This window comes from Sus scrofa, chromosome 5 (assembly GCF_000003025.6).
Source record: "Sus scrofa isolate TJ Tabasco breed Duroc chromosome 5, Sscrofa11.1, whole genome shotgun sequence".
NCBI lineage: Eukaryota > Metazoa > Chordata > Mammalia > Artiodactyla > Suidae > Sus > Sus scrofa.
This window is the reverse complement of record NC_010447.5, coordinates 87,957,972-87,983,107: the sequence shown is the minus strand read 5'-3', so window position 1 is coordinate 87,983,107 and position 25,136 is coordinate 87,957,972. Positions and strand designations below refer to the sequence as shown.

The 25,136-nt window shown below is 41.2% G+C and overlaps 1 pseudogene; it reads right to left on the bottom strand.

Moving 5' to 3' along the window:
• On the bottom strand, positions 19,304 to 23,230 carry LOC110260792 (annotated as a pseudogene).

Genomic DNA, 25,136 nt, shown 5'->3' with positions numbered 1-25,136 from the left:
TTACTACAAATAAATTGTACTTCAATAAAGTTGATTTTTAAAAAGTTAAATATAAACCCAGATACCTATGGTCAGTTAATCTTCAACAAAGGAGGCAAGAATATAAAATGGGAAAAAGACAGTCTTAAAAGGTTAAATACACCACCTCAAACCTATTAGGATGGCAACTATTTACAAAAAGAAAAGAAAAAGTGTTGGTGAGGATATGGAGAAACTGGAAACTTGTGTACAGGTGGTGGGAATGTCACATGGTACAGCTGCTATGGAAAACTGTACGGTGGTCCCTCAAAAATTTTAAATGAGAATTACCATGTGATTTAGCAATTCCACTTCTGGGAATATACCCAAAATAACTGAAAGCAGGATCTTGAAGAGATCTTTGTACACCCTTGTTTGTAGTAGTAGTATGCACAATAGCTAAAACATGGAAGCAATCCAAGTGTCCACCAAGAGATGAACAGATAAACAAAATATGGTGTGTGTATCTATATGGTGTGTGCTTGGTACACACACACAGGAATATTTTTCAGCCTTCGAAGGGATAGAAATTCTGACTCATGATACAACGAGAACAGACTTTGAAGACATTATGGTAAGTAAAATTAGCCAGTTACAAAAGGACAAATACTGCATGATCCCATTTATATGAGGTACCTAGAGTAGTCAAATTCATAGAGATAGAAAGTAGAATGGCCGTTGCCACGGACTAGGAAAGGGGAGAAATGGGGAATCATTCTTTGATGGGTGACAAGGTTCTGGAGAGGGACGGTAGTGATGGTTTCACAACAATGTGAATGCACTTATGCCACTGAACTGTATACTTTAAAACGGTTAAGATATTTTTTTTATAAAAAGTTAAATACAAATAAGTCGGCATATGCTCCTTCCAGGTAAATGGGCCTGTGTTCAACAGCTTGACTCTGGCTCTTTTTCTAAAAGAAATCCAGCTTATGTTAGAAGGGAAAAATAACTCTAGAATAACATGAAAACTAAAATTCATTTCTGCTTGAAATCTCAAATTAGTATCTTGCACTTAGGTCTGTGTCCTGTGTTACACATTTCATTTGCTTGAACTTCATTTTATAGACCTTGAATATCCCTCTGGCTTCTTTGGACGTGGTACTGACATCAGGGAATGCCCGAGACAGACTCTAAGCTCTTTTCAGGTGACATGGCTCATAAAAACCCAGGGAGGTAAGACAGTTTGACATAAAGACACTATTTATGGCAAAAAATTATATAACTTCAGCATATGTGAAATAAAACCATGGTAATTCTAAAGAGTAACACAGTTTTGTTTTTCGGTTTTTGTTTTTTTTTTTTTTGGTCTTTTTGCCATTTCTTGGGCTGCTCCTGTGGCATATGGAGGTTCCCAGGCTAGGGGTTGAATTGAAGCTGTACCTGCCGGCCTACGCCACAGCCACAGCAACGCGGGATCCGAGCCGCATCTGCAACCTACACCACAGCTCACGGCAATGCTGGATCCTTAACCCTCTGAGCAAGGCCAGGGACCGAACCCGCAACCTCATGGTTCCTAGTCGGATTCGTTAACCACTGCGCCACGATGGGAACTCCAAGAGTAACACAGTTTTGATGTCAGTCCCCCCCCAAAAAAGATATATGTGATCATACACATTCTGTAATATGTGTACTGTTCACATAAATGCACTCAAAATTTTAAAAGCTTTACAGTTTCGGAGTTCCTGTCATGGATCAGTGTTTAACGAATCCGACTAGTATCCATGAGGACATGGGTTCGATCCTTGGCCTCGCTCAGTGGGTTAAGGATCTGGCATTGCCATGAGCTGTGGTGTAGGGGCGGCTCAGATCCTGTGTTGCTACGGCTGTGGTGTAGGCCAGCAGCTACAGTTCCAATTGGACCCCTAGCCTGGGAACCTGCCACTGGTGTAGCCCTAAAAAAAGTAAAAATAAAAAATAAAAGCTCCACAATTTTGATCAAAATTAATCCAGCTAACTCACTGCTTAGCTACATGAAATTAGAGATACTAATGTTTTAGTCTCACTCTTGACAAAACCTCTAGCTTAAAATTTTCAACAGAGACTTCGTGCAAATGTGAAATGGTTATTAAGTTATTCTGAGCCATATTTTAATGACCTTCTAACATCTTCAAGTTCCTTTAGAATGTTTCTTATGCTTACAAAAAAAGTAACTTTAAATTGATTAATTTCACTTTAGTTAAAAAACAAGATGTGAACTTCACAAAGGTTTTAAGAAATCATAGATTATGTAAGTGCAAACAATTCAACTGATTAGGACACCAGAAACTAATTCTCCAAAGTTTAGGAATTATGGCCTTAGAAGAGACTAAGTGTTCATTTTTTTCTCCCAACTCTTCTAACCTCTCCTCATCCCAAACGTTCAGTTATTTCTTAGGTGAGGCCAATAAACAGTCATGGTAGGATTTTTAACTAGCCAAGACTCCAGCATCCTATTGTAGATATCACCAGGCCACCCTAAAACATAAGTCGTCATTGTTCCTGCTCTGGTCTGCACTGAGAAGGTGGCACAAAGATGTTTAAAGAAACTGTTGGACTTACTGCCTCAGGTAACTGTGGAGGAAAAGACTTGCATTTTACAGGTGCCAGAGATAGCCTTATGCTTTGGAAATGACATGTGTAGACCAAGGTGATGGCAAAGCGCCCAGAAATCCTCACGGTAATGAAGCAGGAATTGCTACTTCCTGCACAGAATTCTCACGCTCATAATTCAGGTGAAAAACAGACATTTACACAATGCATAGAAGGAAATCTCAGATCGACATTCACGAACAGTTTCAGTCTAATTCCACTGAGTAAGGAACAGGTTTTGGGTTTTGTGCTGCCAATTCATTTGTTGCTACGATTTATTGAGGGAAGGAAGGAGAGTTAGGAGAGACGATATGCAGTTAATGTAATTACATATTAATAAAGATTCATTTTGACTGAGAAAATTCTGGGTCAATTTACAGGTACTTTTGAGCCCTAATTCTAGCCCTGAGACACAGGTGGTCTCTTCTATAAGATATAGTTGATAACATCTGATTGATTCCCTTGACATTTATGGCTGCCAAGTGCTTAGAAGTTTTACAAGCCTTAATAGTATCATGAAACTTATTAAAATTGGGAGATATTTTATGAATGAGAATGAAAAACTAATGATACATGAACCACTACTTAAAGCTCAAGGGGACATCTGCAGATTTGTGGAGCATATTTAAAAGGCTTGCAATAGATACGTGTCCTAATTAAGTCAACAGCTCTAAGCGTACAAGGACTTTGGTTTGGTTGCAGATTACACTCACTTCCATGAAGGCTGCCAGCTGAAGTAATCTGAACTGAATTATCTACCCCATAGCGACCCTAAATTTTTTAGAGAAAGGTAGGGGAACCCTGATTCCTGAGTGTCAGAGAGCTTACACATGCAGGCTTACCTCGTACAGTTTCTTTACTCTTTACTTCCCTAACCCTCTAGAGCTAAGCAGTAGCTCTTTAAAAATGGCCTCTAAATAGTACATGTAGGATGATACTATGGATGATTTCGTAAATTGTATAGGACAGAGACTTGAAGGTACTCTCTACACAATGGCCTATCCAGTAGAAATGTGAGCCACATGTGAGCCTTATGAGTAATTTTAAATTTTCTAGTAGTTGCCTTAACAAGAGTAAGAAGCAGGTGAAATTAATTTTAGTGAAGCGAATTTTATAACTAAGTCTATCCAAAAATTAACATTTAAACATGTAACATATAAAAATGATTAGTGAGATATTTTACATTTTCTTTTTTTGTACTAAGTCTTTGAAATCTGGTGTGTATTTTTACATTTACAGCATATTTCAAGGGTCTATAACCGCAGGTGGCTGTGGCTGCCATACTGGACAGCACAGCTCTACATATCAATGGTGCCACAAAGGCTGGCTGTGTGGTATATACCACCTGCAGCCATATGCAGTACGTGCACACACACACACACACAGTAACTATATATGAGTAAAAAAAAGTCTAACACAGAGGTTACATATTGATATCTCAGAAATGCTTGATATAGTCAGAATTTGAGTTGCCAAATTTAAAATATCAGCATATTTCACACAAAAATCTGAATTTATGGCTTTCTTTTAAAAAATCATAAAATATAGCAAGCTTTGCGAACAGCCTTCTGGCCCTGCATAGAGGCTGCTCCCTACAGGTGGGAGTTCACCCTATTTCCTACCTGGCAGCTTCACTCTTAGATTATCCAATTTTTTTTTTTTTTTTGGTCTTTTTGTCTTTTAGGGCTGCACCCATGGCATATGGAGGTTCCCAGGTTAGGGGTCCAATGGAAACCATAGCCGCCGGCCTACGCCAGAGCCACAGCAATGCAGGATCTGAGTCACACCTGCAACCTACACCACAGCTCACGGCAACGTCAGATCATTAACCCACTGAGCAAGGCCAGGATTTGAACCCGAAACCTCATGGATCCTAGTCAGGTTCGCTAACTGCTGGGCCATAATGGGAACTCCAGATTATCCAAATTTCTGATCTTTGACCTATAGAGGTATACATCAAGCTATTAACAGAGATAATTTCTGCAGGGTGAGGCTGAGGAACAGGAGACTTTCACCCTGGACGTTGTATGTGTTCTTATTTTTAAGAGGCTTTGATAGGAGGCACGAAATGTTTTTCTCTTCATTTTAAAATGTTTTCTATCTTTTTCTCCTTTTATTTTATTTTTTGGCTGCTCCTACGATAGGAAAAATTCTCAGGCCAGGGATCGAACCCGAGCAACAGCAGTGACCCAAGCCACAGCAGTGAAAACCCTGGATCCTTAACCTGCTAGGCCACCAGGGAACTCCACTAAATGCTTTTCTAATAGTAATTTTTTTATTATTATTAAAAAAAATTTTTTTTAATTTTTTTCTTTTTCAGCCGCACCTGTAGCATATGGAAGTTTCTGGGCCAGGGATCAAATCCAAGCCACAGCTACAGCAACATAAGATACTTAGCCCACTGCACTAGGTGGGGATTGTACCCACACTGCCAGAGACATGCTGGATCAGTAACCTAATGTGCCACAGAAGGAACTCCCTAATCCATAGTTTTTAAAAACTACTGTTGGAAATAACCGCTGCTCAGCAAAGACAAATCCATCAAAAAAGGACCAGGTGTAGAGTACCTATTGTAGCTCAGTGGGTTAAGAACCCGCCATAGTGTCCATGAGGATGTGAGTTTGATCCCTGGCCTTGCTCAGTGGGTTAAGTATCTGGCATTGCCATAAGCTGTGGCATAGGTTGCAGATGTGGTTCGGATCTGGTGTTTCTGTGGCTGTGGCATAGGCCTGCAGTTGTATCTGATTTGACCCCTAGCCCAGGAACTTCCATATGCTCCAGTGTGGCCATAAAAAGAAAAAAATTAATTTAAAAAATTTTTTAAATTTTAAAAAGACCAAGTGAAGTGAATAACTGCAATAAAAACTTATCAGATCAATTGGCTGGTGTATACTGCTAAACTGAATAATTCAGTCCTCTCAATTCTCTTTTCCCCAATGGTGTATCCTAGAATCTCAAAGTAATTTATTGTGAAGGCATAAGAAATAATCTAAAGAATGATAAATTGTAAAATAATATTTAAATTTCAACTGGATCATCAAGTTTTTCCTTTGAGGGCCACATCCATTCCCTTACAATGCTTTCTTTTTTGCTGACCACCATGCCTGAATCCTGATTATACATCATTGATATTATCTGGCCACAGGAAAAAGACAGAAACAGGACTCATTTAAAACAAGAAAAATTCATGGTCATTGATTTGGCTGAGGTGATAGAAGTCACCAGGTTACAGCTTTTAAGAGTAGGGGGCTCCCTTCCATCACATTCTTGGTGGATAGTCACCTTGCCTCCACCTGGATATCTTCCTTGAAGGAAAGGTCGGTATATACCTCTCAGCTGATCAAGATTCCTCTTCTCTGAGACACATCCTCTCCCACTTCACTATGACACTAGAGAGTCATGGGAATGGGCTCTGCCCGTCATGATTACTATATGATGTGGCCCTGATGCCTTGGCTTGGCTGATTGAATCAGGGGTGGGCAGTTGACCCTGAACTGTGTTCCAACTGGATGCAAAAATATATACAAAAAGCCATGAGGAAGACTGTGGGCTAAGTGAATAAAGGACTGAAAGAAAGCAGTGTAGCTTGAGTCCAGAGTGGCACAAATGAGGCTGGAGGGATTGGCAGGTCTTCCTATGCTGTATCAAGAATTTTATCTTATGAGTGCAAAGTCATACAAGGGTTTAGTAACAAAGCAAGGAGGTGACATGATCAAACGGATTGGTAAGGAACTGAATTAAACATGGGAGGCCAGTTAAGACATCCTGTCAGTGGTCTAAGAGAGAGGATGGACTAGGGCAGAGGTGAGGGAGATGGAAATACACACATGGATTCAAGAACCATCTATATTTGGACAGGTGGAATTTGTGTGGTGAAGGAGGTGTTGATTTTAATGTCCCTCTACTTTTTTTCTTTTTTACAGCCATACCTACAGCATATAGGAGTTCCCAGGCCCACTGTTTATTAGATGCAAGACACTGTTTATTAGACACAAGATGACTGTTAAGCATCTAGGAATGCCCAGAGTGAGGTGATCCCACTGCACTCAGGACATTTTTCAGTCTTGTGATAACAATTATTTTGATAAATCACATTTATTGGGAGCCTCCTATGTGCCAAGCCTTAAATACATGCTTTTAATGGACAGTGTTGCTTAATGGTTTAAAAACTCTGTAGAGTTAGGCTGTCAATGGTATTGAACCTCGTTCTTCCATTCCCTAATTGTGAGAACAAGGACATATTTCTTTACCCTTTTTTCTTCCTTTTTTTTTTTAGGGCCACACTTGTGGCTTATGGAAGTTCCCAGGCCAGCTGCAGCTGCTGGCCTATGCCACAGCCACAGCAATGGTCTGAGCCGCATCTGCAACTTACACCACAGCTCATGGCAATGCCAAATCCTTAACCCATTGAGCAGGGCCCAGGATCGAACCCATCATGGATACTAGTCAGATTTGTTACCACTGAGACACAAGAGAACTCCTTCTCTACTTTTCTGTGGCTCAGTTTCCCTGTTTTATTTTATTTATTTATTTATTTGTTTGTTTTGCTCTTTAGGTCCGCATCCTCACGGCATATGGAGGTTCCCAGGCTAGGGGTCCAAATGGCGCTACAGCTGCCGGCCTACTCCACAGCCACAACAACACGGGATCCGAGTTGCATCTGTGACCTACATCACAGCTCATGGCAATGCTGGATCCTCATGGCAATGCCAGGGATCAAACCCACAACCTCATGGTTCCTAGTCGGATTCATTTCTGCTGTGCCATGATGGGAACTCCCCAGTTTCCTTGTTTTAAAATGGTGACAACAACAGTATCCACCTTACAGAGCTGTTAGCACTAAATGAGTTAATATATGTAAAGCACTTTGAACAGAGCCAGGCACTTGAAAGTTCTCTAAAAATGTTGCTTTTATTATTAAGTCCTCATAAATCCATCTATAAACATTATGGATCCAATTTCCCAGATGGGAGAACAGAGGCTAAAGGATGTTATTTAATAGAATATCTGCAGCCTAATGTAAAGTTCAATAAAAGGGCTCACCATGTAATGAAAGAATAGGAATAGTTCAATCTATAAAAGGGGTGCTTTGGGCTTAGTCGAGGAACCTGCAGTCTAACAGATGGGCTGGAGGAGCAAAGTGACCAAATCAATGAAAAAAGCAGAAATAGGCTCAAGCCTTGGACACCTAAAGCACATTCTTTTCATAAACTGCCTACCCTTTCACTCACCCAGGGCAACCCAGTGTTCTAATTCCTGTGAGGAGCCTCAGGGAGGACCCTAACCATCCATCAAGCACTGCAGGAGGAGCTCTAGCTAAAGCGGCTGCCTTCCTTCTGGCAGTGTTTCCCTACACACTGGATCCTGGCAACAAGGGTCCCAGTCCATGCTCCTTTTTTATTCCTCTTCCTGTTGCTGCGAGCTGCTGAGCCTTCTCACCAGGACTCCCCTCTGATGGGATGACAGATGTGCCAAAGAGGGATTGGTTTAAAAGATCACTAATAAGTAAATAATGAATTCCTTTTGGAGGCAGCTTTTGAGGTCTACTTTTGCTTTCTCTCTTTCAGAGCCTTCAGATTTGCTGAAAGCAGATAGTACTCTCTGCCAAGAAATGGTCTGTGGTGCTTAGGATGAAATTACACAGGGGCAGGACTTAGTCATGAGGCTTAGTGGTTGGGGCTTGTGTGAAGTTTCCGAAATATCATCCACAGATGGTTTGTATTCATTTGCTTAGTTACTTTTATCAAAGAAGACAGAGAAAGGATGAGGAAGGTAAACACTCGATGGTGTAAGTGGTGGGAAATCATCTCCTTGTCTGTTTCATGGATATAATTCTCATCTTGGACTTTTTTTTTTTTTTTTTTTTTTTTTGTCTTTTTAGGGCCGCACCCACAGCAAATGGAGGTTCCCAGGCTAGGGGTTGAATCGGAGCTGTAGCTGCCAGCCTACATCACAGCCATGACAATGCCAGATCCTTAACTCACTGAGCGAGGCCAGGGATTGGATCCACGTCCTCATGGATACTAGTCAGGTTCGTTAACCACTGAACCACAACAGGCACTCCTCATCTTGGACATTTAATTTCGTTTAACAAATATTCAAGGGGACAATTTCTCAGCAATATTAAAGTCTAGGACATTGAACATTCTGGCATCTACCCAGAAAATGAAGATTTGGAATGTACTTTTACTTCAATTCAAACTTTGCTGGCTTATTAAGTCTGTGAGTCTGCCTCTAAGTTAGTCCTATAGGGGATCTCAGAAGCCTTATGGCCCAACATAGGGCCTCACAAATGAGGGCTCTGTTTTTAGCTCAAACTTTGGGACAAGAAGTACTTTTTTCACTAGAAATTTAAACTGCCCATAATAAAAGAGAGAAAAATAATTAAATGTGTCTATGGATGCAAACTCCACCATATTTTGAAGAATACACGAAGTACTCTGTGCTGTGGATATACCGGCAGAAGGAATAAGAGGTTAAGAAGAAGGAAAAATTTTAATTTCCATGTAATATAAATGTAATTTTACTTGTAAATAATGGAAATCTCCCTCCCCAAAATTTTGCCATGTGCATGAATTACTTTTATTTAGAAAAATACAAACATCAGTATATCCTCCTAATCAGAGTGGCCTTTCTCACTGAGAAGCTGTAAATAGTAAATACTCTGGTTAGAGGTGAAGAGAGCTTTAGCAACCCTTAGCCAGAGCCAGCATTTGCAGTATGTGGAAAGAAAGGCTCATATAGGAGTCGATTAATAAGAATCCAACATTAATAAATGATACTTAAGCAAAGATTTAGACCCAGTTAAAAGGACACTGACATAAGAAGTGGATACCTTAGGAGAGTCGGGTACTCCAGCATCTGGTACAGTGTCAAAAACCAATGACAAACAGAAAATCTTGAAAGCAGTAAGAGAGCAATTAGATAAAGAATAAAATGCAAATGAGCCTGACATATAGTAGGGGCTAAAAAAATATTACATATCTAGAAGTTGAATCCTCAAGCTTAGAAAAGAATTACTCAGTATCCTTGTATAAGGGCATAAATAAGAATGAAAATGCCATTCTAACGTCCAATAGTGAGGATAATTATATGATATCTTCCAAAGTCTAGGCTAGGAATAGGCAAACTACAATTTGCTTGCTAAATATGTCCTGTTACCTGGTTTTGTAAATAAAATTTTATTAGAACACAGCCATGCACATTTGTTTCTGTGTTGGCTATGGCTGCTTTCATGTTACAATGGTAGAGTAATATAATTGCAACAGAGACTGTATGGCCCGCAAAGCTTAAAATACTTACTGTCCGGACCTTTATAGGAAAAAGTTTGCTGGCCTCTGGCCTGGGTACTTCTCCCTCATTTCTTTCACTGAATATCACCACAGTTTTGGAAATTCTTCTGCTGTCATGTTCTTTCCTATTGATCAGACCTTTAAAGATTGCTGCTCACCCCAATCAAGTTCTATCTGCCCCAGAGTTGGTTGCCTACCCAGCATCCACTCTCTGTCCCTTCCTTCCTTTCTCACAAATTCCAGTTCATTCAGCTCTTTGCTCCTCACTGAGTCCAATCCCATTTACAACGGTAGATACTGAGTTGTCTAATTTCAAAATGCATGGGATTCCCTTGCAACCCTTTGGTTCATGGGTATACCTGTGACAAAGTTGGCCTCAAGAAACTGAAAGGAAAGCCTATTTATTGAAAAAGAGGGTATTTTTTTCCTTGCTAGACATGAAAAGGAGCATGTAGCTAGTGTCACTGGTAGCCACCAGGGGAATCACCTTGGAAGAAAGGATGCCAAGGACAGCCAAGTGGAAGAGAAAAGAACCTGGGTCCTTGAGGACATCCCTGAGCCATCAACTCTACTGCATCTAGAGCCCATCCTATCGCCAATGTGAAATGGTATTTTTCTATTACTTGCTATAGCAAAGCATCCTCACTCTACTTTTAGCAAAAATATATTCTAACTGCTACAACACCTTTGATTATAATTTCTATGGCTGGCTCTCTTAAAACCCTGTCCCAGCCACACTATCCCCTCTACCCTTTCCCAATAGCCTGACACAAATATTTCCAAAAATCTTTTTCACTCACTATTCAATCATTCAACAAATATTTATTAAAATTCACTACGCACTAGGCACATACTAAATGCTGAGGGTGGAGCAGTGAATAAGGCAGATATGGTCCTTCCTATAATGGAATTCACATTCTAGTTGCACAGACCCCATAAATAAAAATTTATTTCAGGTTATAATTGGTGCTAAGAAGAAATAAATAAAGTCATCACTAGAGTGAGGAAAGGGAAGGACAGGTTTTTTTTTGTTTGTTTTTTGTTTTTTTTTTTTTTTGGATGGATGGTCAGAAAAAGCTCTTTTAGAAAATAGTCTGGAAGTTCCTTGAAAAGTTAAAAATAGAGTTACCACATAATCCCACTCTTAGGTATTTATCCAAGAGAAATGAAACATATGTCCTCATGAAAACTTGTAAATGAAGGTTCATAATAGCATTATTCATAGCAGCCAAAAAGTAGAAAAAATTTCAATGTCTATCAACTAATGAATGAGAAACAAAAAGTGGGTATGTATACCCATTTAATGGAATATTATTTCACCATAAGAAGGAAGGAAAAGCTAATATATACTACAACATGGATGCACCTTGAAAGATTTATGCTATGTGAAAAAAAGCCAGTCATAAAATAACATATTGTGTTATTTCATTTATATGAAACTTCCAGAATAGACAAATCTATAGAGGCAGAAGTTTTATTAGTGGTTGCCTAGGATTGGAGGTAAGGATGGGAAATGGTGAGTGGCTGCTAAAATTTCTTTCTAGCAATGAAGAAAATGTTCTAACATTAGATTATGGTGATGGCTACAAAACTCTATAAATATATTAAAACCACTGTATTGGAGTTCCCGTCGTGGCGCAGTGGTTAATGAATCCGACTAGGAACCATGAGGTTGCGGGTTCGGTCCCTGCCCTTGCTCAGTGGGTTAAGGATCCGGCGTTGCTGTGAGCTGTGGTGTAGGCCAGTGGCTACAGCTCCGATTCGACCCCTAGCCTGGGAACCTCCATATGCCGCGGGAGTGGCCCAAAGAAATAGCAAAAAGACAAAAAAAAAAAAAAAAAAAAACCCACTGTATTGTACATTTTCAATGGATGAATTTATGGAATGTAATTTTTTCTCAATAAAACTATTTAAAACAAACAAACGAACAAAAGATCTCTCCTAGGAGGTGACATTTAAACTGATAAGAGGAAACCAGTCATGGAAATAGTTGAGACAAGAGGTGTAGTCACAGAATCATGTGTACAATGGCCCTGGAGACAGAAGGTCAGCAAACAAGGGGGTGAGTCATAAGAGACGAGGGGGCCCGAGCAGACAGGGTCTTTCTGAAACTCTTGAAGTCACCAAATTCTATTCTGACACACTCAGCAAGCAGGATAATTGTTATGGAAATGGGTATGAAATGTTTAGTAGCGAAATCCATGAATAAGGTGGCAAGTGGAGAGTTTTTAATTCCAAATGCTTTAGAAGCAAAACACCTTATTGTGAAGAAAAGAAGCTTTACCAAGTTCTAAAAGGGAAAAGTATTTAAAGCAACACTTAACCTATAACTGGTCCATTAAATTACTTACATCATTGTCATAAAGATCAATTTCTAGAAGATATTTACAGACATTTTAATGAACACATGAAGAATTCACATCTCCAGAACCTTCATAGTGTGAGGATCCTATGGAATATAAGGCAGGAACCGAAATCACTAAAGCAGTACAAATGTAGAATTTAGAGTGCCTAAACTTTGTGAGCAGTTATAGGTGACATACTTGAGACCTGAGATAAGATGAAGTGACCAATCCAGGTTGGATCATTATAGGATGTAGAAAGGAATCAGAGGATGACACAGAATTCTAAGTGAGAATATAAAACTGTTTAGACCAAACCAGGAGAAATAAGATAACCAAGTCTTAGAAGTTTCATCAATACCTTTGAGAGGAAGGGTTAACAGACTAATGCTAGCATAATCATTCATCTTATATGTACTTATACTTCTTAAATTCTACTGTATATGATCAACTGACATAGTATTGAGGGTGGAGAGAGCAGAGAAAGAAGTTAATAATTTATTTTCAGGTGATGCCCTTGTGGTTGATTGCAAACCGATGACTGCAATGTTTTGCAGCTTCTCCCAAGAACAGCAGGAGTCTACTCCCTGAATCTAGCTCTGGTCTGTGACTTCTCTTGATCAATGAGTCTTTAGCAAACATGAGGCTGAGGGAGGCTTGCAAAATGCTTATGCACTGGGATTTACCTTTACTCTCACTGCTTTTGGAACTCAGACACCATGTAAAGAAGCCTGAAGAATTCCTATTGTGGCTCAGTGGGTTAAGGACACGATGTTGTCTCTCTGAGGATGCAGATTTGATCCCTCAGTAGGTTAAAGATCCAGCATTGCTCCAAGATGTGGCATAGGTCACAGTTTTAGCTCAGATCTGGTGGTGTTGTGGCTGTGGCATAGACACCAGTTGCAGTTCCAACTCCACCCCAGTCCAGGAACTTCCATATGCCACAGATGTGGCTGTTAAAAGAAAAAAAAGACTTTCTATCCTGTTCCATTGATCAATACTTCTGTTTTTGTGCCAGCACCATACTGTTTTGATGATTGTAGCTTTGTAGTATAGTCTCAAGTTAGGGAGCCTGCTTCCTCCAGCTTCGCTTTTCTCAGGATTGCTTTGGCTATTCAGGGTATTTTGTGTTTCCAAACAAATTTTAAAATATTTTGTTCTTGTTCTGTGAAAATTCCATTGGTCATTTGATATGATTGCATTGAATCTGTAGATTGCCTTGGGTAGTACAGTCATTTTGACAATATTGATTCTTTCAATCTAAGAGCATGGCATATCTTTCCATCTGTTTGTGTCACCGATTTCTTTCATCAGTGTCATTGTTTTCAGAGTACAGGTCTTTTGTTACTTTAGGTAGGTTTATTTCTAGGGTTTTTTTTTTTTTTTTGATGCAAAGGTAAATGGAGTTGCTTCTCTAATTTCTCTTTCTGAGCTTTCATTATTAGTATATAGGAATGCAGTTGATTTCTGTGTATTAATTTTGTATCCTGCAACTTTATCAAATTCATTGATGAGCTCTACATTTTTCTGGCAGCATCTTAAGGATTTTCTAGGTATAGTATCATGTTATCTGCAAACAGTGATAATTGTACTTCTTCCTTTCCAATTTGGATTCCTTTTCTTTTTCTTCTCTGATTGCCATGATTAGGACTTCCAAAACTATGTTGAATAGACGTGGCGAGAGCACACATCCTTGTCTTGTTCCTGATCTCAGTAGAAATTCTTTCAGCTTTTTACCTTTGAATGATATTAGTTCTGAGTTTGTCACATATGGCCTTTATTATGTTGAGGTAGGTTCCCTCTATGCTCACTTTTTGTTTTTTGTTTTTTTGTCTTTTTAGGGCAACAAATGCAGCATATGGAATTTCCCAGGCTAGGGGTTGAATTGGAGCTTTAGCTGCTGCCTATGCCACAGCCACAGCATGCCAGATTGGGGTCATGTCTGAAACCTACACTGCAGTTCATGGCAATGCCAGATCCTTAATCCACTGAGCAAGGCCAGGGATCAAACCTGTATCCTCAAGTATGCTAGTCAGATTCATTACTGTTGAGTCTCAACAGGAACTTCCTAGAGGCTTTTTATCAGAAAGGGCTGTTGGATTTTGTCAACAGCTTTTCTGCATCTACTGAGAGGATCCCATGGTTTTTATTCTTCAGTTTGTTAATGTGGTGTATCACACTGATTGATTTTCAGATTTTGAAAAATCTTTGCATCCCTGGGATAAATTCCCCTTGATGTATGATCCTTTTTGTTGTTATTGTTGTTGTTGTTGTTTTGTTTGATTTTTCAAGGCTGTACCTGCAATATATGGAAGTTATATTCCATTCAACCCCCAGGCTAGGGGTTGAATGGAACTGCAGCTACCAGCCTACCCCACGGCCACAGAAACGCAGGATCTGAGCCATGTCTGTGAACTACACCACAGCTCACGGCAACACTGGATTCTTAACCCGCTGATCGAGGCCAGGGATCAAACCCCTGTCCTCATGGATATTAGTTGGGTTCATTACTGCTAAGCCATGATAGGAACTCCTAATCCTTTTAATATATTGCTGGATTAGGTTTGCTAGCATTTTGTTGAGGATTTTTGCATCTATGTTCATCAGTGATATTGATCTGTAATTTTTTTTTCTGTGGTATCTTTATCTGGTTTTGGTAGCAGAGTGATAGTTGCCTCATAGAATGAGTTTGGGAGTGTTCCTTCTTCCGCAATTTTTAGAATAGTTTCAGAAGGACAGGTATTAACTCTTCTCTAAAATTTTGATAGAATTTGCCTGGGAACCCATCTGGTCCTGGACTTTCGTTTGCTGGAAGTTTTTAAATCACAGTTTCAATTTCAATACTTGTGATTGGTCTATTTCATCTTGGTTTAGTCTTGGATGATTGTACTTTTCTAAGAATTTGTCCATTTCTTCTAGGTTGTCCATTTTATTAGCATATAGTTGCTTGTGGTAGTCTCACGATCCTTTGTATTTCTGTGATGTCCATGGTAACTTCTCCTTTTTCATTTCTAATTTTATCGATTTGAGTTCCTCTCTCTCTTTTTTTTTTTTTCTTTCATGAGTCTGGCTAAGGGTTTATCAATTTTGTTGATCTTTTAAAAGAACCAGCTTTTAGTTTTCATTGATATTTTCTATGGTTTTCTTCATTTCTATTTCATTTATTTCTGCTCTGACTTTATGATTTCTTTCCTTCTACTAACTTTGAGTTTTGTCTATTCTTTCTCTAGTTGCTTTAGGTGTAAAGTTAGGTTGTTTATTTGAAATTTTTCTTGTTTCCTGACATAGAGAAATGCAAATCAAAACTGCTATGAGATACAAACCAGAATGGCCATTATTAAAAAGTCTACAAACAATAAATTCTGGAAAGGGTATAGAGAAAAGAGAACCCTATTACACTGTTGGTGGCAATGTAAATTGGCGCAACCACTATGGAAAACAGTATGGAGAGTCCTCAAAAAACTAAAAATAGAATTACCATATGATCCAGCAATCCCACTCCTGGGCATATAGCCAGAGAAAACCATGTGTTCACTGTAGCAAATACCCCAGTGTTCTCTGTAGCACTATATACAATATCAAGATATGGAAGCAACATAAATGTCCATCGACAGAGGAGTGGATCAAGAAGATGTGGTACATACGAACAGGACTATTAGTCAGCCATAAAAAGGAGTGAAATAATGGCATTTCCAGCAACATGGATGGACCTAGAAATTATTTTACTAAGTAAAGTTAGACAGTGAAACACAAACATCATATACTATCACTTCTATGTAGAATCTTTTAAAAAAGGATACAAATGAACTTACTTGACAGATCATAGACTTTGAAAAACTTATGGTTACCAAAGGGGACAGGTTGCAGGGGAGGGATGGACTGGGGTATGGGATGGAAATGTTCTAAACTTAAGTTGTGATGATGGTTGTACAACTATAAATATAATAAAATTCACTGAGTTAAAAAAGAAAAAGAAAAAGTCAGGGATATTAAGAAAAAAAAAAGTAAAAGAAAAGAAAGAAAAAGAAAAGAAAAGAAAAGTAGAAGCCTGAGGTAGCCTGATAAGATACTAGAGACACACGGCCCAGTTGCCCTGATGCTTCTGTATAAACCAAAGCCCATGCTCATACTATTATTATTATTATAATTACGGTTATAATTGCTCATACAGTGTATACTCAGCTCTAGACCTCTCTTTCAACATGTTAAGGGCTGGAGGGGGAAAGAAGCATTTCAGTCAAAGTATGAAAACTGACCTCAATGTTTTCCTCTACCATGTGCACATCCACCTTCGCTAAGCCTCAGTTTGCTTCAACTTGGAATTACACCTAATCATAGGATGCCCAGGGAAATTAAATAACATGTAAAAGTGTGCTTTCAATTTAGGGTGATTCATATTAGCAATTAATAAGGATGAGATGTTTTAACCAAGCTTACCACAAACAATTTTCAAAGAACCTCAATTTAACAATCTCTGGGAAATCAAGTGAAAATATATTTCTTCTTCATGAAAGCAATTTTACTTTTCCACCTAGTCTGTAGGGTCATAAGAGTAAGATGTCCAAGAAGAATGTCCTAAAATTACATAGTGTTTCCTAATCTTTCTTTTGAAACAGTTGGGAGAGGGAAAGACTTTTTGAAAGTATGTGCTTTCTCAACGTTTGAAATACTTCCAGATTCTGTCATCTTCTTTTCATCTCAACATCAAAGCTGGGAAAGGCTCTTCCACACTGAAGGCAGGTGTGTACATGCCATTCAGCGAGGCACTTCACTGCCCTATTAATCTTTCTCTCTCTATTTGCATTTTGAGAATCAAGTACTACTTTGCTATTTCCTTTAGCTTTTAGCCGACCTCTACTCTATTTTATGGCCAGCTGCTGACAATTTTGATAGGTGATCTAGCTCATAAAAACAGCCAAGGAAGGGAGACAGCGAGAAGGGGCTTCACTAGAAGCCTAGTCAGCACATACAAAATGCTAAACATGGCAGAAACACACAAAAGCATATTTTTGAACTAGTTTTTAAAAGGGGGTGGGGGAGTTCTTGCTTTCTGGATGACTAAACTCTAAATTCCCATCATCCTGAAGTCAACGGAAGTAAAAATATAGGAGACAGGATAATATGCGATTGAGGCTCATTCAAAAAATTCAAATTTAGCAAATTGGAAGTAATATGGTGCCTTAGCTCACTGAAAAGCTGCCATATGAGTAAGCCACAATGTCACTCTATTTCTTGTGGCATGCAGAAGTTCCCCAGCCAGGGATGGAACCCACACCACAGCAGTGGCAATGTCACATCTTTAACCTGCTAAGCCACCAGAGAACTTCCAGTGTCAATCTATTTCTAAAGCTCCAAGGGCCAGGAAGTGTTTTTCTCAGCCCACATTTCACATTTTTTTATTTGCTGCATTTGTATATTTAACTTTGCTCAAAATTTTCAACTCAGTGCTTTAACTGTTAGTCACCAACTAAAGTGAAATTGATCACATGGAAGAGAAGTCAGAGGTATGGGGATAAGTAATATCTCAAAGAAGGACAAATACAAAGGAATAGTGATTATAGTGAGTTGCATAGTATCTCCCCAAAATTCATGTCCACCCTGAACCTCTGAATGTAACCTTATTTGGAAATATGGACTTTGCAGATGTAATTAGTAAAGGATCTCAAGAGGAAATCATTCTGGGTGTTGGGTGGGTCCTAATCCAATGACAGGTGTCCTTATGAAAAGAGAAGAAGTCACAGAGAGATACACAAAGAATGTGATATGACGAGGAGGGGAGAAAGTGGAGTGATGCATCTATATAAGCCAAGAAACATCAGAAATTGCCAGCAAGCAACCACAAGCTAAGGGAGAGGCAATGGAATGAATTCTCCCCCAGAGCCTCCAGAAGGACTTGATCCTGCTAACATCTTCATTTCTGACTTCTGGCCTACTCAACTATGAAAGGAAAAATTCTGGTCGGTTTCAGCTACCCAGTTTATGTTGCTTTATAATGGCAACCTGACAAAAGTAAATGAACACCTGCTGCAGATGGTCTTGAAGAGATCAACCACTGGGATCTGCACTTGGTTGGCTGTAGATACCCTGACATTCTCACCTGAATCCTTCAGCCCAAGTTTGACCTTACCCTGACCCTCACTTACACCTAAAGCCAACCCTTCCCCTCTTCTCCCTAAGCTTCTGAGCTGTGAGAGGGGAAGGACTGGAATTGGGGAAAACTGCAGGATATGGTGGAAATCGGGAGGAGTTTTGGATCAGGCACGGTTAGGTTCAGGGGTGGCCCTGGGCTAAGGAGTCAAGGTTAAGATCCTCATTAGCAATTCCCAGGGACGAGGAAAAACCACAGGTATTTTAGAAAACAAGGCAGTTTTCCGGTCAGTCCCCATTGGGGGCAGCATTATATCTCTTACAAAGAAACATTTATGCTACAGCACATTTCCTACAGCAGTATAGAGTTATAGTACTTTAAAACCCCAACTTTCACACTCTTTATGATGGCACCTCTCAGTCTTGTTCCCGCCTATACACTGTCACATGTGTACACATTCTTGATTTGATACTTCCAATTACACTCATGAGCTTTTCAGATCTTTACCTATTTATCTCCATATCTGTCTGTTCATCTGTCCCTCCACCTACCCATCCTCCACGGATCCATCAATCCATCTATCTATCAATCTTTTATATATTTCTACCTTTTTTATTTTTATTTTGTTTTAAAGTTCTATTGTAGGCTTTGCTGATGGATACAAAATAAAGGCATACAACTGCCACAAGTAAGGCAGGACGTATACACTCTAAGCTGTAAAAACCATTTTAAAATATAAATATTTTTTAATATAGGCTGCCCACCTGTGGTGTTAAACAACTTTTCCTGGAGTTCGGTCGTGGCACAGAGGAAACAAATCTGACTAGGTACTGTGAGGTTTTGGGTTTGATCCCTGGCCTTGCTCAGTGGGTTAAGAATCTGGTCTTTGAGCTGTGGTGTAGGTCACAGACACAGCTTGGATCTGGTGTTGCTGTGGCTGTGGAATAGGCTGGCAGCTGTAGCTCCAGTTTAACCCCTAGACTGGAACCTCCATATGCCACAGGTGCGGCCCTAAAAAGCAAAACAAACAAACAAAACTTTTCCCTTGAGTAGTAGACAAAACCCATCCATGACCTCATACACACTGGCATCTCCGTGCAATTCCTTTACCTAATCTACTCTCGACCACCCACATTCATCACAACTCCCTCTGTCCCGACATAGGCTCAGGGGAAATGGGGAGGTAGGTAACCCAGAACATCCGACCTGCATGAGTACTGTGCAGACAGCCGGGCTCCAGTGAGGGCCACCTGGGCCCCACAAACACACATCCTCACCCACAGTCACACACGTCCCTTAAAAAAGCATGAATATAGACACTGACCGGACACCAAAGGACCTGTACATCACGTCACTCTGCTCGCCGATGGCCACTCCACACTGGGTACAAATCACAGGCGAAGATGTGACGGGATCTCAGGTGATGGTAGCAGTTGAATTGATAGCAGGTGAATTGTCCTCAGGCTGCTGGTGTGAGTGGTGGTCCTGCCTAGAGGTCAGGACAGAGTCTGGGGCCACCTTTAATTTCTTCTAAGCAAAGGGCAGAGCATCCACTTGGGGCAGTAAGCCCCGCTTAACAGGGCAGAAGGCTGAGGAGGAAGGAATGGAGCCCATGGTGAAGCGGCTTGTGCGCTATGCCCGTGCGCAGGCCAGGCAGCCATCCTGGAAAACAGTAAGTCAACAAGGAAAGGGGAAGGGGCAGGAGCCAAGGACAGCTCTGCCCTCAGCCAGACCATGCAGGGTCCCAACAAGCACCAAACCATACATCAGCCAAAGGGGCAACAGGCCTGCCCCTGCCACAGAGCTAGGCATCCAGAGGAATAGCAACTGAAAGGCAGGAAGCAGGTCCCATCTCCACTGCTTCGAGCTGTGCTTCTATACCAACAAGCTCTAGGAGTAACACCTGTGGCAGGAGAGGCTTCTGGCAAAGCTGTGGAGACTGTGCCCGGCCTAGTGCATAGGAACTGGTGCTAGTGTGCTAAGCTAGAAGGTTATGAAACACAGGGTAACAGACACTTCAGGTGACCACAGACTATAAAACCCCTCTCAGAGATGACAAACTGAACCTGGGCCTTGGGAAGGCCACCCCGGAAGCTCAAACAGGTAGTCAACACTGACAAATAAATTCTGCAAACGAGTTCTCATATACGTGTCACACCCACTCATACTCTTGCTCCAAAAACCTGGAAAGCCTGGCTCCAGCGCTTCTCAGATTCTCAGGAAAACAGAGACCTTGGACCCAGCTCTATCAACAGCAGGGGTGTGGTTACCTGGCTAAAGGCAATCAACTCACCTTGTAGAGAAATACCAAACTCGTCATCTGGCTTGTTAGAAATTTCTCTCAACTCTGGGGGAAGTGGTCGTGGTGGTAGGGGGAGGGCTCCTGAAAGCCCACGCAGGATCTGAGTGCACAGCAGGGCGGGGAAGGGAGGGTGGGGTGCACTTGCGAGCCCCCTGACTGCTCAGGGGTGGGGGTGGGCCTGGTCATCTGGGCACTTAACGTGGATCCATCACAGGCTTAGTCCGCTCCTACTCCTCAGCCTCGTCCAGGTGGTGAGAGTGCGTGGCCACCCCGCCTGTGGCCTCCAGGAGAGCATTCAGGTCCCAAGCCATCCTGGGCCTCATACAGCAAAATATTCTGGGTCTCCCATAGATGTGTGCTTCAGGGAACTCCACCTTGGCTTGTTTCTTCTTGGTGGTGTAGATGAGGGAGGTACAGCAGACATCAGTCCTCTTGAGGGCCTGGACACAGAAGAACCAGCAGCAGATTTCACCCCCAGTGGCATCCTTTCTGATCAAGACCCTTCCCTTAAAGCTCAGAGGCAACTTATCAAACAGCTCGATGCTTCTCAACATTTCGTCAGAATCGTTGGTGTATAAGAATTTGTCATTATTCTGTTGTAGAGCAACTTCCCGGCTGGCTTATTTGAAGTCTTTGTAAGTTTTGATTCTTCCTTGGGTGAGGTCATGACAAGAACTTTGCAGAAAGGCTCACAAGTAGCTTTGTTTTGCAGGGCTACCTGGCACTCTTCCACCAGGCTCTGGACAAGGTAGTTGGCTTCTTCCAGCAGAGCCTCAATCTCCTGATGGCTGTCTGGGGAGGGGACATCCCCTCCTGCAGGTAGTCGAGTGTCAAGATCATACCACCGTGCTTCCCACACCCGTCAATGAGGATCCAGCCTTGGCTGTGGGTGAGCACCTCCATGTCCCTGCTGAACATGGCTTTCAGCATGGTCCTGCTGGGTCAGCGTCTGCATGGGGGTGCAGTAGAGGGCTCTGCCCACATTCAGCTTCCTGTATTTGGAGCTGGGGCTCATGCCCTTGAAAGAAGTGATGCGGGTCTCAGCTGCTGGCACTGCTGAGCTCACCACACTTTCTCCTGACATCTCTTCCATGAAAAATCAGAGGACGCCAGAGTCTCCAAACCTGGACTCTTATCTCTACCTTTTTAAAAAAGTCATTTTATTGAAGTATGATTGACATGTCAAAAGTTGTATATATTTAATGTATAGAACTTGATGAGTCTGGAGATTAGTATACACCCATGAAACAATCACAACATTCAATGCCTAAACATATCTATCACCTCCTAAAGATTAGAACACTGAAAATTTCCTTGATAACTTGTCTTATTCAGGTCTCACAAAACATACTATGAAGAAGGTATAATGTGTGTATATATACATATATATATGAATTTTAAAAATAATATTTATGTATTTCTGATTATAGAAAAGCAATTACATATACTCCTTATTGACTATAAACGATGTGTAAAAACTGCTATGTACTCTTTATTGTTTTATACACACACATATATACATATACATTATAAATTCCAAGTATTTACACTACTCATGTACTTGTTATCCCTAATAGGACTATTATGCAATATATGTAGCAGGAGAAATCTGTACTATGCTCTCTTCCCAGTCTTTCTTTTTCACCCACAGTATTCTTCCATTCCACCTAAGTCTCGGGCATCACCTGTGGCTTCAGGAAAGCACTGTCAGAACGAAAGTGTCAACTTCTTGGCTTTTGAGATTGAAAAGGGATATGGGAAAATACTTGACCCATAAGGAGCAGGTTTCCTCACCCCGAAGGAGGAGGGATGGAAAGGAGTGGAGAGGAAGCAGGGAGTTCAGTGGCAGAGACTGGGGGAGTGAAAGCACTGTGCCGTCCTCCGTATGCCACGTCGCAGGGCAGGAGGAACTCCACAGAGGCCCCAGAAGGATGTGAGGGCTCCGAAAGCCTGGGCAGGTGATGAGACTTAGAGCTGACCCCATGCCTAATGTGACTCGGGAGTAAGAGGACAGATGGTTGTTCACAGGGGTTTCTTCACAGACAGGGATGGGTCAGTCTCCATGGCCCTGAGTTCAGCATAGGATAGAAGCTGAGAAGGATGTGGAAGCAGGTGAGAGAAGGCCTGGCCTTGAGAGGCCTTGCAGCTCGGTTGAGGGCAGGTGGTGGTGGGTGGGGCTGCAGTCCTGAGCTTCTGAGACGAATCACTGCAGACCATTTGTAGTAAAAATGCCTGAGAACCAGCTACTTCCCCAACCACTAATCCTTTCTCAATTCATCAGCCACCTGCAACTGAGATGAACTCTCACAGGATGGATATAAGGACTGTAAATTTCTGCCACTCACTAGTAGGATCTACCGAGGAGGTAAATTGGGCTTAAATTTTAAAAAAAGATTGTATTTCCTGCTCATCTGAATGTGTGGACTGAGATTTGTATCCATGACAACAGTTCCTCACAGCTTATTCAATCATTCCTCAACCAGTGGAGGTTAAGGTTGCTCTGCCCACTCACCGGAAGCTATTAAGACTCCATCAAGGGAGTTCCTATCATGGCTCAGTGGTAAGGAACCCGACTAATATTCATGAGGACGTGGGTTTCATTTCTGGCAACGGGTTAAGGATCTGGCATTGCCATGAGCTATGGTGTAGGTTTCAGACGCGGCTTGGATCTGGCATTGCTGTGCGCTTGTGGTGTAGATTCAACTCCTAGCCTGGGAACCTCCATATGCCCTGGGTGCAGCCCTAAAAAGACAAAAATTAAAAATAAAAGGCTCTATCAAGATAGCGCTTTCCCTTCTTTCAGCTAGAATAAACTCAGCTTTACCTTCCCAACAGGTCAATATTTTCTAGGAGCCAGCATTCCAGAGATCATGGTTGAGTTTGGATTTGTCAGGGATGTTCCCATCTGAGGGCCTTTGCTCTGGCTTTTCTCTTTGCCTAGATCACTTTCCTCCGTAACAGCATGGTTTGCCCCTCGCTACCACAGATCTCTGCTCAAATGTCCCCTTATCAGAGAAAGAGCTCTTCCCGGGCTTATGCAATGGTAACTCCACATTCCCGCCATTCTCTGTTCCCCCTTACCTTGCTTTTATTAACAGCCCTTTCATTACTTGATATGCTACATATTTGTTTTGTTTACTCTGTCTCTCTCACTAAAATGAAAGCTATACAAGGATAGGGACTTTGTTTTCTCCTCTGCTATATCCCCTGTGCTCACACTACTGGGTCCTCGGCAAATATCTGTTGAATCAATGAATGTAAATATTTTCTATGGAGACTTTTTGTTTCAACTTTCTGCATTTATTTCTCTTTTTAAATAGTGGATCCGGAGTTCCCGTCGTGGCGCAGTGGTTAACGAATCCGACTAGGAACCATGAGGTTGCGGGTTCGGTCCCTGCCCTTGCTCAGTGGTTTAACGATCCGGCGTTGCCGTGAGCTGTGGTGTAGGTTGCAGACACGGCTCGGATCCCACGTTGCTGTGGCTCTGGCGTAGGCCGGTGGCTACAGCTCCTATTCGACCCCTAGCCTGGGAACCTCCATATGCCGCGGGAGCGGCCCAAGAAATAGCAGCAACAACAACAACAACAAAAGACAAAAAGACAAAAGACAAAAAAAAAAATAGTGGATCCTTGAACGACACAGGTTTAAACTGCATGGGTCCACTTGCACCTACATCTTTTTCCATAGTAAATACTATAGTACTACACAATCCATGGTTGGCTGACTCCATGGATGTGGAACTGCAGACACAGAGTGCCCTTGGCTAGGGAGGGCTGATTATAAGTTACAGGCAGATTTCTAACCACACGGAGAGTCAGAGCCCCTAACCTCTGCATTGTTCAATGGTCAATTCTATTGCCTTTCGGTTTCTCTGTAATACATTTCATGATAAACAGGAAAGATGTTTTATATTACTCCCTATTCTCAGTGTTTGACATATAATAAATGCTCAATAAATGTTTATTAAAGGAGGAAAAGAAGGAAGAAAGGCATAAATGAATGAATAAGACGTACCACAACAATGATGTGGCTGAGGGCAGTGTGGATAAAGTAACCCCAACCTCTTTTTTGATCTCCCCCGCTCCCCCAATCCCTGCCCTCCAGGATGGCCCATCCAAATTGTTAGCTGGGTACTTGGATATGCAAAAGTTAGCTGATTAGGGTATATAGCTACAAAGAGATGAATTTCTCTTCCATAAAAAAAAATGGAAAAATTTGGATGGTGGGGACTAAATGGGGAAAAAGAAAGAAGTCCCAAACCAGAAAGGAACAGGAAAAAAGAAGATCCTGAAAAGGAAAATGTGAACTATTAGGCAACAAAGCACTTTTAAGAACACATTACATTTTACACTTCATTTAAGTTGTCTGTATCACTGTACTATAAACTCCCTGTGACCTAAAGCATCAAGAAATTCAGCCACCCTCACAGAGGCCTCAGGTGAATGGTTTTTATGTGTGAAAATCAAGGAAAGGAATAAATTCCCCAAATGACTCAAATCAAAGGAAAGCCAAAATAAAGCCAC